The 12980-nt window shown below is 38.6% G+C and overlaps 1 long non-coding RNA gene across 8 annotated transcripts in view; it reads right to left on the bottom strand.

The window, feature by feature from the left end:
* Positions 1-2886: 2886 nt before the first annotated feature.
* Positions 2887-12980, bottom strand: part of LOC103348075 (uncharacterized) — a 216952-nt gene continuing 206858 nt past the window's right edge. For all 8 annotated transcript variants that reach the window (XR_007919107.2, XR_007919109.2, XR_007919102.2 and 5 more), the window contains one exon: positions 2887-5917. This is a non-coding gene — a long non-coding RNA (uncharacterized lncRNA). The remainder of the gene's footprint in view (positions 5918-12980) is intronic.

Raw genomic sequence — 12980 nt, forward strand, 5'->3', positions numbered from 1 at the left:
GAAATGAGTATGGATTTGGAGTACTTGCTTTCTCAGGATTAAAACCAATATAATGCTAGTGAAAGTTTTACAACCACCTCTCAGGATTTTTTTGAAAAAGAAGTTACTTTGTAGTCTGTTAATTTTCATAATATTAACATTCCCAAATTGGTATCACTGAACAGGAAATTGGAAAGAGGCCCCACTGGCTCTCCTGAACCAATGTGGCTCCTCTCTGCATTACTAGCTAGAATCTAAGAAAGTTGCCTCCAATTTATAAATTACAAAACTCTCTACATTAATTTACCTAACAGTGACTTGTGTTACAAATTTTAAAATAAGCTTAAGCATTAGATTTATTAAGATCTTGCTGTAGAGATTGTTAATTCTTAATCTTTTAGTTCCACATCACCTCTGTTAAACATCGCCACTGCAACAAATCAGAATATATCAAAGTATATTTCACCATTTTTTAAATATCTCCTTCTCATCTTCCTCACACATTAGATACATTCAGTTGCTCGACTATTTTATCCAGGATAGACATTTGATACAGCAGTGCAGATGCTGCTTGGGATTTCTGAACCCTATCTTAGAGTCTCTGGGTTCAAGCCCTGACTTGATTCCCAGTTCCAGGCTCCTATAATGTGGAATCTGGTGCCCAGAGAGGTACCAGGTGATTTTAAGTGCTTGGGTCTCTGAAATCAACATAGGACACCTAGCTTGAGATTCTGTCTCCTGGTTTCCACCTGTTCTAGCTCTGACTATTGCCCGCATATAGCAGATGAGAATTCAGCAGATGGGAAATCTACCTGCCTGTCAATTTCTCTCTGCTAACTCTGTCAACTAAATTTTTTTAAAAATTAAAAGTTGGTCTTGGGTCAATATTTTACAAGAGAATGTAAGATCATTCTCTAAAGAACCTTTGCCACCTTTTCATAAATTTGTAATTTATAAATAATATTGAATAAGCTACAGCTCAAAGAAGTTTTTTTTTTTTTTTTTTGACAGGCAGAATTAGAGAGAGAGAGAGAGAGAGAGAGAGAGAGAGAAAGGTCTTCCTTCCATTGGTTCACTCCTCAAATGGCTGCCACGACTGCACCAATCCAAAGCCAGAAGCTTCCTCCTGGTCTCCCATGTGGGTGCAGGGCCCAAGGACTTGGGCCATCCTCCACTGCCTTCCCGGGCCACAGAAGAGAGCTGGACTGGAAGATGGGCAACCGGGACTAGAACCAGGAGTGCCAGCGCCACAGGCGAAGGATTAGCCAAGTGAGCCGCGGCACCAGCCCAAAGTAATTTTCTTAACATTTGATGTTATAAAAGATTATGAGAGTAGATTTCTGGCTCCCTATGATTATGGGAGTCCTGTGCACTAAGTGGAAATTCGGTGTCTGTGTAATATGGCATGGGGTGTAGCTGGGTCTCTAGGAAATCACTCTGGCTGGCTTCTGAGGCTCAGAGTTCCGTAAGTGCCGGATGTGGGTCACTGCAGAGGATTCTGTGCTCATACTGAGGACTGCGCAGATCCTCTGTGTAGCTCATGTGCCAGCCTGGGTGATGTGTTTAGCCGCTGTGGGCTCACCCTGGGCACTGATCCCCTTGGGAGAAAGGAGGCGAGACTGATCACACCAGCATATGTGATCATACCCTTACCCCTGCTGACAACATAAGACATCTAGCACACCCATCTTGGGCATCTCCCTGGACTCACTCTTGAACACTGCCCAGAGCTCTTTGCCCTCACCCAACACATGCGTCCAGATATCCACTGAAGGAGCAGACATTTCACTAAGCCAGAGAGGCATATTTCCGCTCCAACATCCTGGTCATGTCTCGCCTTTCAATTAAAGATTTATTTTTTACTTATTTGAAAGGCAGAGTTACAGAGAAAGGAGGAAGAAGACAGAAGAGTATATGTGTGTGTGTGTGTGAGAGAGCGAGAGCGAGATATCTTCTATCCCCTGTTTCACTCCCCAGATGGCTGCAACAGTTGGGGGCTGGGCTGGGCTGGAGCCAGGAACCTAGAGCTTCTTCAAGGCCTCCCATGTAGGTTGAGGGCCCAAGCACTCACACAATTTTCTGCTGCCTTCCTAAGCATATTGCTGAAAGCTGGGGCATAAGTCAGGCAACCAGGTATAAACTGGCACCCAAATGAACTGCTGGCATGGCAGGCAGAGGCTTAACCTGCTATGCTACGACACTGGATACCCAGAGGCTTACTTCAGCTAAAAGCCATCAGAGTAGAAAACCAACAAGTGCTTTGACAAATACCTAAAAGTACAAATGCCTAAATATACAAAAAATATGAACAGGAAGACATTATGACACCTCAAAAGGAACACTTCAATATTAGAATGGTAAGATAGAGAGATTGATGGAATTCCTGAAAAGGAATTCAAATGAATGATCATAAAATTACTCAAAAACAATGAGAAGCAAATTCATGAGTCAAAGAAATACATATATGACATGAATAAAAAATTTGCAGGGAGACAGATATTGAAGAGAAATTAAACTGAAATAGAAGAATTCAATATGTAAAAAAACACAGTAGAAATTCTTAACAGTCTTGTTGAGGCAGAAGAAAGAATATTTGAGCTAGAAGAAAAAAATCTTTGGAAATATCTCAGATCCCCAAAATTAGAAAAACTGATAAATGGGGTACTATTAAATGGCTTAACATACATGTCTTAAAGAGTTCCTGAAGCTGTGGAAAGATTTACAAGATGTGTTCATTGAAATAACAGCTGGAAACTTCCTGAAGTTGGAAAAGGTTGAGACATCCAAGAACAGGAAGCACATAAGAACTCCTAGTAGACACATTATAGTCAAACTTTCAACAGTGAAACAAAAAGATTCTAACATGTGCATGAAAGAAATACCAGATTACCTTCAAAGGGTCTCAGATCAGACTGACAGCTGTTTTTTCAAAAGAAACATGATAGGCTGGCAGATAATGGACTAATAATGTCCAAGTCCTTTTTTTAAAGAAAGCTTTTAATAAATTAAATTTCATGGGTACACAATAAACTGTCAACCCAGAATACGTATCCAGAAAATCTATAATTTATAAATTAAAACAAATGGAAAGAATTTGTGATTACTTGTCCAGCCTTAGAAATGATACATAAGGATGTTCTATACACAGAAACAGAGAAAGTCATCATTTTGAAAGAATGTGAACATATATGCAGTGGAAGATGCCCCAAATGCTTGGGCACTTGCATCCATGTGAGAGATCTGAAAGAGGCTCCTGGCTTCAGATTGGTAAAACTCTGGCCATTGTGGCCATTTGAGGAGTAAACCAGCCAATGGAAGATATTTCTGTCTCTCCCTCTAACTCTACCTCTCAAATAAATGTTAAAGAAAAAAGTATAAAGATTTTCAAAATCATTCGGATACACTTGTGCCTGTGTTTGTTGGTCAGGAAATGATAGTATTCTGAATGCATTAGCCTTTAAGAGTTTTGTGTGACAAGAAAATCATTTAAAGTGGTAGCTATGCTTGTCTAATGTCTGTTTAAGTCATCTAGGTATAGTTGCTAAGTATAAATTGGGTACAAGTAGATAAATATTTCTAAGTGTTAAGTAATTCTTTTCATTGAATTTAAGATGCTAAAAGACTATTTGGGTTTGTTAGCAGATACGTTTTCACAAATTGTCCATATATGACAAATAATTCAAGACTGCTTAAAAGTAACTAAGGCTGAAATTTGATATGTTCCTTCACTTACAAAATGTTGTCTTAATATGGAGATTTTTAAAGGATTATTTCACAGTGAAAAGTCAAGGAGATCAGATGGGAAAAACTTAAAAAGTCACAAGCATGAAAATATGTTCTTGGTAAAGAAGGTTATGAAAGAAAGAACTTTGTGGATAAGAACGAACATTGCTTATAAAAAAAGAAAAACCGTGTCATAAGGAGAATGATTGGATTACTCTAGGAAAGGAATGGTAGGACAAAATACCTAAAGATTGAAGTCAAGTGCAGAAGGTGTGATGAAGTCACAGAAGGTTTGAGAGGAATAAATCTTGTAAAGATATCTGTGTGTGATAAAATGGACCATAATTCTTAAATTGTTTACAGGTTTTTCTAAAAAAAATTAGCATTAATACCAAAGGTACACTGACATAGAGTTAGAATCTGGTCCTCTGTTAAAACAATGCTTTTGAAAATGTATATATCTTGATATATCAATAAATATCTGGATAATGTTGATCTCTAATTTTAAAATCTACTTAAAAAAAATGTTGCATCTCTTTTAAAAGTTTTAGTTGATGACTCAGTTTTCTAGAGCGCTCCTGTAAGCTCTCTCCCCTTCCCTAGTTCTGATTCTATTAAATTATTTCAAGTTATGAGATGATTTTATGTGCTAATTCTTTTATTCAGGTTTTTATTTTCCTTTTTGGTGAATGATCAAGGAAACACACATTTTGCCGCCTGCAAATGTCAAATGCTGTATCTCTCATCTTGTAGAGGTAATAATTTGGAAATTTGGAGTATATCGAACGTGTTGTCAAGATGTGAACTGATATTAAACTTTGTTAAAGAAAATAGAATCAAATGTCCTAGAAATTATAAAAAAGTTAGAAAAGTTTGATGATCCTGTTGTGTTATCAGTCATGATGGTTATCTCGATAAAAAGGAGGTCCAGGGTTTAAAAATGACAAATGCTTGTAAAGTCTTTCAGGTGCTTTCTATGAAATGAATATGGATGACTCTTATCAATTAATGAGTTCTATAATTTTAACCAGTCTATTTAAAATATTGTGTCTTCCACAGTTTTGTACACTCTTCTCTGAAAACACTTGCAATCAGATTTAGAGAAGACTTTCAACAAATGTAATTAAATAGGGGCTTCTGACTGCTTTAAGGTCAATGGAGTAGATGAGAAGTTCCAGAACTTTGAGAAAAAAAAAGAACTATGAAATTCATAAGGCTGCTAATGGACAAAAGTTACATGAGATTGAATGAAATTTTTGTATTTCTATTTTTTATTTAAAACATTGCTGGTTCTGTATTTGAATGCTTTCTAGGTTCTGGACAATGTTTCCTGCGATTTCTATCATTTTCAGTGCTTTGGGATAGTTTTGTAGATGGATGATAGTGTTCACGTTTTCCCCTAACTACTCTAAATTTCAAAAACTTTTCTGGAGATTTTTGCTTTCCTTATGGCAATGTGAGATCAGCTAGAACCTGTTCTTGCCATAACAGGTTAGAATTGAAAACATTAGCATATATAAAATTAACAGAATACCTGCCTTCACAAGTTCCTAGCCTTGTAGGAAGTGAAAGGAGATATAATTTTTTATTAGGACCTAAAATTTCAAAATATTAGGTACTATGGTTAAAAAAAAAGGTCTAATTCTACCTTGGATTGATTTTTTAACTTTGAGAGTTTATAAACTGAAGATTATCATGTGTACTTAAAGCAAATAGACAATCAACCAAGTATAGTAAAACTGTTTTTAGACTGTAAATCTGTTCATAGTTTTTAGGCTTGTTAACCTTGATAGTTTTCTGGAGCCGATTTCTATATGGTTAGTCAATCTTCCATGTTGTACTTCCATGAATAGTCAACAATATTTCTATTATGCTATAATCCTGTTCCTTTAAGATGAAAACTTGATTTATGTTTTTGTTGGATTTATAATTTTTCTATTTGGCTTTGTGCCTATTGCCTATCAGAATTTTACAGAAGTCCAACTCTTATTAAGATAACGCTGGCCTCACACTTTAAGATGATGATCCATGCCTGCAGAACAGATAAACCTAAGTTTGACAATAAACTCCAGGTGAAGTTAGCATAAGGACCATTCCTTCTAAAGCCTTTTTGTTGCTAAAATGTGGCTTCAAGGAGTTTTTTGACACTGGTTCCTTGTCATAAGCTATTTTCCTCCAGATTTGGGACCGGATCAACAACCAGGTCAAATCCAACCTGCGAATGAGACACAAATGGAAAATGATTGATCAGCTGTGATTTTGGAAATGAAACCCGATTGCAAGGAGGGCATAAAGAAGTCAAGATGGAGTCACTTATGTCAACCCCAAACCAAATTATTTAAAGCCAAAAGGTTATACAGAATTTGTTCTTATGTGTGATTGCTTGATAGTAACCATCACAAAAGACTCTGCTCTATCTAGAGAGTGCCCCTTTTCAAAAGAGATGTTAACTAAATAGGATACTTGATGTTCTCCCACATAATGAGAGCACCTATAGCATCCACAGAAAGTTCTTTGCTCTCTTTTAAGATTTTATTTATATGAAAGTCAGTTACAGACAGAGAGGGAGAGATATTCTAGGTGTTGGTTCACTCCACAAAAGGCCACAACAGCTGGGACTGAGCCAGACTGAGGCCAGAGGCCAGGAGTTTCCTCCAGGTCCCCCACATGGGTAGCAGGGGCCCAAGCACTTGGGCCATCTTCTACTGCTTTTGCAGGCCATTAGCAAGAGAGTCGGATCAGAACTGGGAACAGTCGGGATTCAAACTAGCACCCATATGGGATGAAGGCTTCCCGGGAGGTTTCTTTACTCTCTATGCCATACAACTGGCCCTTCTCTGATCTCTTGTTACCCAAGAAGTGTCAGGTTTAATCTAGGAGTAATTACCCAAAATTTGGACAAAAAAATAAAATGATGGTATACGATCTGAACATTTCCACCTAAGGCAGGCTGATATATCTGAGAATAAATGCTTTTGATGTACTGCAGGAAATAGAGTACTTCATTTTTATTTATTTTTTTGACAGGCAGAGTTAGAGACAGAAAGGTCTTCCTTCCGTTGGTTTACCCCCCAGATGGCTGCTATGGCCGGCGTGCTGCACCGATCTGAAGCCAGAAGCCAGGTGCTTCCCATGCGGGTGAAGGGCCCAAGCACTTGGGTCATCCTCCACTGCCTTCCCGGGCCACAACAGAGAGCTGGACTGGAAGCACAACAACTGGGACAGAATCTGGCACCCTAACCGGGACTAAAACTTGGGGTGCCAGCACCGCAGGTGGAGGATTAGCCTAGTGAGCCATGGCATCAGCCCGAGTACTTCATTTTTAAGTAATCCACTACAGTGCATATAACTTACTGTGTACTGCCAATTCTGAAGCAAAAGGGAGATTATTGGCTCAATTCCACTATGTGTGAGATCCTAAGCCATATTAATCAGTAACTGAAATGTTACTATAAAACAGTACCACCTTTTAATCCAGCCATCTAGCCACTAGACCCTCTGATGATTCTATATGACTGATTACAGGTTATCAATAGGTGTGTCTTAACAGGTTGGATCTGACTAACATTGAGTCTACAGATCTAAAACACTGATGGAAAGAGTTTCATGGACCAGAAAATTCAAGGGTTGGATATGCACTGCTAACTCCCTAGGAAACTTTGGAAATGATACCATTGCACCTGATATCTAGCCTGGAAGATCAACATATACAATTGATCAGGCCTGAAATAATTACTAAAGGAAAACATCTGAGAAACTTTACAAGACACTGGTAGAGACAACAACTTCTTATAAATGACCCAAGAAGCACCAGCAATAAAGGCAAAAATAGACAAATGGGATTACATCAAACTAAGAAGCTTCTGCACAGTTAAGGATACACTCAACAAAAAGGCAACTGACAGGATGAGAGAAAATATTTACAGACTACACATCTGATAAAGGATTAATATCCAGGACATAGAAGGAGCTCAATAAACTCAACAACACAAACAATCCAGTTAAGAAATGGGCTAAGGATATTAACTAGCATTTTTAAAGGGATGAAATTCAAATGTCCTACAGATGAATGAAAAGATGCTTGGGATCACTAGCCATCAGGGAAATGCAAATAAAAACCACAAGGAAGTTTCACCTCATCCCAGTTAGAATGACTGGCATTCAAAAATCAGAAATTAACAAGTGCTGGAAATGACGTGTGAAAAAAAGTTAACCCAATCCACTGTTGGAGGGGATGCAGATTAGTACAGCCATTATGGAAGACAGTATGGAGATTCCTTACATCTGAAATTAGATCTACAAATAACCTAGTTGTTCTACTCCTAGGAATTTACCTAAAGGGAATGAAATCGGCATATGAATGTTATTTATTTTCCCATGTTATAAAAGTTCAACTCCCCCCAGATAGCTAAGATATGGAATGAGCTCAGATACCCATAAACTGATGACTAGATGGAGAAACTGTGGTACATATACACTATGGATACTACTCAGACATAAGAATGAAATCCTGTCTTTCACAATAAAATGCATGCAATTGGAGATAATTATGCTTAGTTAAATGAGACACTTACCAAAAAGACAAATACCACATGTTTTTCTTGATTTGTGGTAACCAATATACAGAATACACAAAAATTATAATGTATATGAGCAAAATTGACATTGGGATTTGGTTATTATTTACAGCCCTTATCTATACTCTTGAAGAACAGTGGCTTTTTGATTAACTACATATTTAATCCTTTATTTAGTGGAGGGTTAAGGCTGTGATTATAAGGTAAATTGAAAGTATGTCATCACAAATATCAAAAGAAAAGTAACAAAGGAAGGAGACTAAGAATGGGAGCAACAGAAGGAGGGAGGAAGGGTGGGAAGTATCAATATGCTTTTAAAACTGTATACATGAGGCCGGCACCGCAGCTCACTAGGCTAATCCTCTGCCTGCGGCACCAGCACCCTGGGGTTCTAGTCCCGGTTGGGGCACCGGATTCTGTCCCGGTTGCTCCTCTTCCAGTCCAGCTCTCTGCTGTGGCCAGGGAGTGCAGTGGAGGATGGCCCAAGTGCTTGGGCCCTGCACCCCATGGGAGACCAAGAGGAAGCACCTGGCTCCTGGCTTCGGATCGGTGCATCATGCTGGCTGCATCACGCCAGCAGTAGCAGCCATTTGGGGGGTGAACCAACGGAAGGAAGACCTTTCTCTCTCTCTCTCTCATTAACTTTGCCTGTCAAAAAAAAAAAAAACAAAAAACTGTATACATGAAATAAATGAAATTTGTTCCCTTTCTAAAAATAAATTTTTAAAAATACAAAATAATATATAGTGATAATATATCTTTGCTCTACTTCAGATGTCTGTATGGAAATAGCTTCTGGGAAGGGTGGGAGAAACAGGTTATAAAAAGTTAGAAAAAAACTTCTGGAAGTGTTTAATATATTATCTTGATTGTAGCAATAGTTACACAATGTCTATGAAAGAATTATTCAGTTGGATAGAGGTTTAAAAGAATAAGAAATGTAATTCAGGCTTAAAATAATGAGATAGGCAAAAACAGTTTTGATTGTGCAATAGTGAGTCTATGGAAAAGATCAACTTCCTCCTCCTTCTGAGTCAAGAATATGTTACAGAGTATGACTTACACAAATGGAATTTACTACAATAAAGTCTTTTGTGGGACAGAGGTATAGATGTTTGTGTAACAGAACTATTTTTAATGGTATATCAAAATTTATGCCACGTTTCATCAACAATTATTAAGGAGCTAATTCCCGGTAATATAAATTTTTATAAGAGTGAAATCTTGGGAAGAAGTTATTTGAAAAGTCAGTCATCTGGATATAAATTCAACATTTAACATTAAATATTTTAGCTGTTATGAGAAAAATCATATCCATTGCAGTCAGATTCTACAACTGTGAAACCATGTGAGGAGAATGAAGGTAGTCTATGCCTTGCTCTACAAAGTGGACCCCAATTCTTAGTTTAACCAGTGAGATGGGCAAGAGTGAAACATCAGGAGTCCAAGCATTCACGGCTCTAAGGACTCAGTGTGGATGTTTCTAGCTAATTCATTAGTACTGCATTATAAACTCTTGATAATACAGTTGTTTCTTTTGTGGTTTACTGCACTGGCTCATTCTCAATTTATAATTTTTATTTTCCTTCATAATTACCTTTGAAACAATTTCCAATTTAATGGAAAGATGATTGACCTAGGCATTAGCCAAATATAGTTTCTAATCCTTCTAACAAAACCAGCCTAGGAAAATCTTTTAACTCTTTGGGATTCAGTTTCATCTATTACAGTATTAATTCCTCAGCACAAATATTTATTGAATAATTAACACATCATAGCTACTCTTTCATCTGCAAAATCATATTTTACTATACAATATATATTGAGGTACTTCCTGGTTAATTAAAACAATGTAGCCCCATTCTGATTCTGATTACCATTTCCCTAAGCTACAAACTTAAAAGTTCTCCATAAAGTCCTCTTCAGGAGGATCCCCGCCCATTTTTTACAAAGGCGTTTTATTTCTTCCCTAATACTAAAAGGCTCTGTTTCCACATCCTTCTTTCATTGCTCGACCTTTGCTTCTTTATCATAATTCACCACCTTGCCTGTCTAACTCACCTGGCTACTCAGTACAACAACTTCAAAAGACGACACATTCAAAGCTAATATGAAACTACAAAAAGCAGCTCAAAGAGTGATCACCAGTGCTTTCAAACTGAAGAGGTAAAAGGACAAGCAACTCACAGCCACTCTGCAAATCAAATGCTCCCAAATTTCTCCACTTGAGTTCTCACAGAAGTCACTGGATTCAAAGTCAGGTGCTGAGACAGTTCATGAAATTCTACACCACAGCAGTCACAAAAATACAGTCGTTTCAGGAAAGCAGTCTACTATGACAAACTATCAACTTGCTAGCAAGTGGCTTTGATTTTTAAAATTGTAATTAGATTATCAAAATTTTTATGCTAGCTATAAAAATCTGTATTCTAACTTCACAGAAGAAAGCAGATTATATTATTTAAAGGTAAAGCAGTTTCTGCTCGCAGCATTAAACCCCTACCACCTGCTTCACAAAGAAAATAGAGCGCATTGGACAATAATTCTCTCAATTTCCAGCTGCACAGCTGTGGATGAATTGGCTACCGCTCCTGTCCATCCTTCCATTCCAAGGGTGATGCCCTTCCTTCCAACACAGGCCATGGCTTAGTGCTCTCTGTGCTCGGAACAGCCAATTGTCTGGTACACCATGCCCTCTGCTCTCTGTTGTTTCTAGCTTTCTCCTCCATGATGGCTCTTTCCATGAATGCTAAAAGTATCCTGTCTTTCCCATTTAAAGAGTGGCTTCTACTGAACGTATATATATTCCCTTAGCTACAGAAAGCTTAATTTTTAACCTTTCCCATCACAACCACTACTGAAACTAATATTCTTTAAGTTTCTGTGCACCCCCCTATTCCCCAAAATCTGCTTGCTTCAAGAATCCACCTTAATTGCTATCACCTGGTTCAAACTCTAGGCAGCAATTCATGTTTGCAGACATTGCCACGGAGCTCCTACCCTTTTGACTACTGAAAAATTTCCTTCTCCTGGGTTTCTTCTACTAATTTGGGTTCCTCCATTTTCTTCTCCTTAATAGATTCTGTTTTTACACTCTTGCCTTTTTGAATATCAGTCCCATAATTATTCCTTTTGCCTTTTGTCTCAATAGTAACATCCTCATTGTGTACCCTATACACGTTCATGATGAAAAAACTCAAAATTCTAGATACCTAACTCCCAAACACCCTGACCCTCACACCTGTCTGTCTCCTGGGCACATGGACATTTATTTCCAAGTTTTGCTTCAAAATAAACCTGTTATCCCCTACTGCAAACGATATGAGTACGACCCTAGATCTCTTCAGTACTTTTGACCAATTCTCCTTTATGGATCCCATGCAACACTCACACAAACACGGGTTCTCCATGATCAGTACTCACGGCTCTTCTTAGAGGCAGGCCTTATAGATCCTCCCACATCTTTGCCCACTGGTAAAACAGACCTGCCTGAAATATAGCTGGTTCACCTGCATAGCTGTTATCAATTACTATCTGCATGTATATAGAAAGACCTAGCTGCTTTGCTAATAGCTAGGATAACTCTGAGTTTCATATTCTAGCAATCCTCTTCAAGAATATTACCTGCAATTTCATCCTTGTGAGGCTTCCTCCCCAACTCCCACCCAAACCTGACCTGCTATTAGTCAACTTTTCATTACTACCAGTAAAATACCTCATAGGTATACATATGAAGGAAGGAGGTTTATTTTGGCTTATGGTTTTTGGAGGTTCACCAAGACTGGAGAGCCCCATGGGTTCAGTCATCTGGTGAGGCTAGAGGATGGCAGGCCAGGAAGCAGAGAAAGGCAGGGCCCAAGGTGGCTTTTGTAACCAACTCTCTTGTGAAATCCGACTTCCAAGGGCACACCCCTAATGACCTAAGACCCTCCCACTAGCCCCACCTCCTAGACACGACAGTTGGATGAAGTCTCCACCCTCCCAGGACCACCATAAATATGACTCAGAGGCTTAAGTACCTTCATGAGTCAGGGAGTGTAAACTGTGGCACCTGCTTTTCTTACTAGCTCATCAGCCTCCTCTGGCAACCTTTCCTTGATCAGCTGCTTGCGTTCCAATCCTTTACTTAGATTCTGTTTCTGGAGAATTCCACAGTCTGTCACCTAAATCCTTTATTCTCTTGTTTCTACTTTTGATCAGTGATATTATGACCATTTCCTTAATTTTCAAGGTAGCAATTTAGGAGTCATCATAGGCATCTTAATCTAGATTAAAAATAGTTTTAATTTGTTCCTATTACATTCCTCACTCCTGCTCTTCAGTAATATGCAACTCAGAATATATTGTTTCTCTGACTATAATATCACACAGCAGCCTAACCTAGCCCCACACTATAACCACAACAGTTAAATTCCTTCTCAAGGACACAGCATTTTGGTGTAGCTGGCCAAGCCACCACCTTTGATGCTGGAATCTATTATGGGCACTAAGTCCCAGCTGTTCCACTTTCAATACAGCTCCCTGATAACGTGCCAGGGAAAGCAGTGGAAGGTGTCCCAAGTGCTTAGGCTCCTGTATCCACATGGGAAACCAGGAGCTCCTGGCTTCGGCTGGCCTAGTCCTGACCATTATGGCCTTTGGGGGAGTAAACCTGCAGATGAAAGATTTCTGTCTCTCCCTTACTCTGTAACTCTGCCTTTG

This window comes from Oryctolagus cuniculus, chromosome 6, assembly GCF_964237555.1.
Source record: "Oryctolagus cuniculus chromosome 6, mOryCun1.1, whole genome shotgun sequence".
In the NCBI taxonomy this organism is placed as follows: domain Eukaryota; kingdom Metazoa; phylum Chordata; class Mammalia; order Lagomorpha; family Leporidae; genus Oryctolagus; species Oryctolagus cuniculus.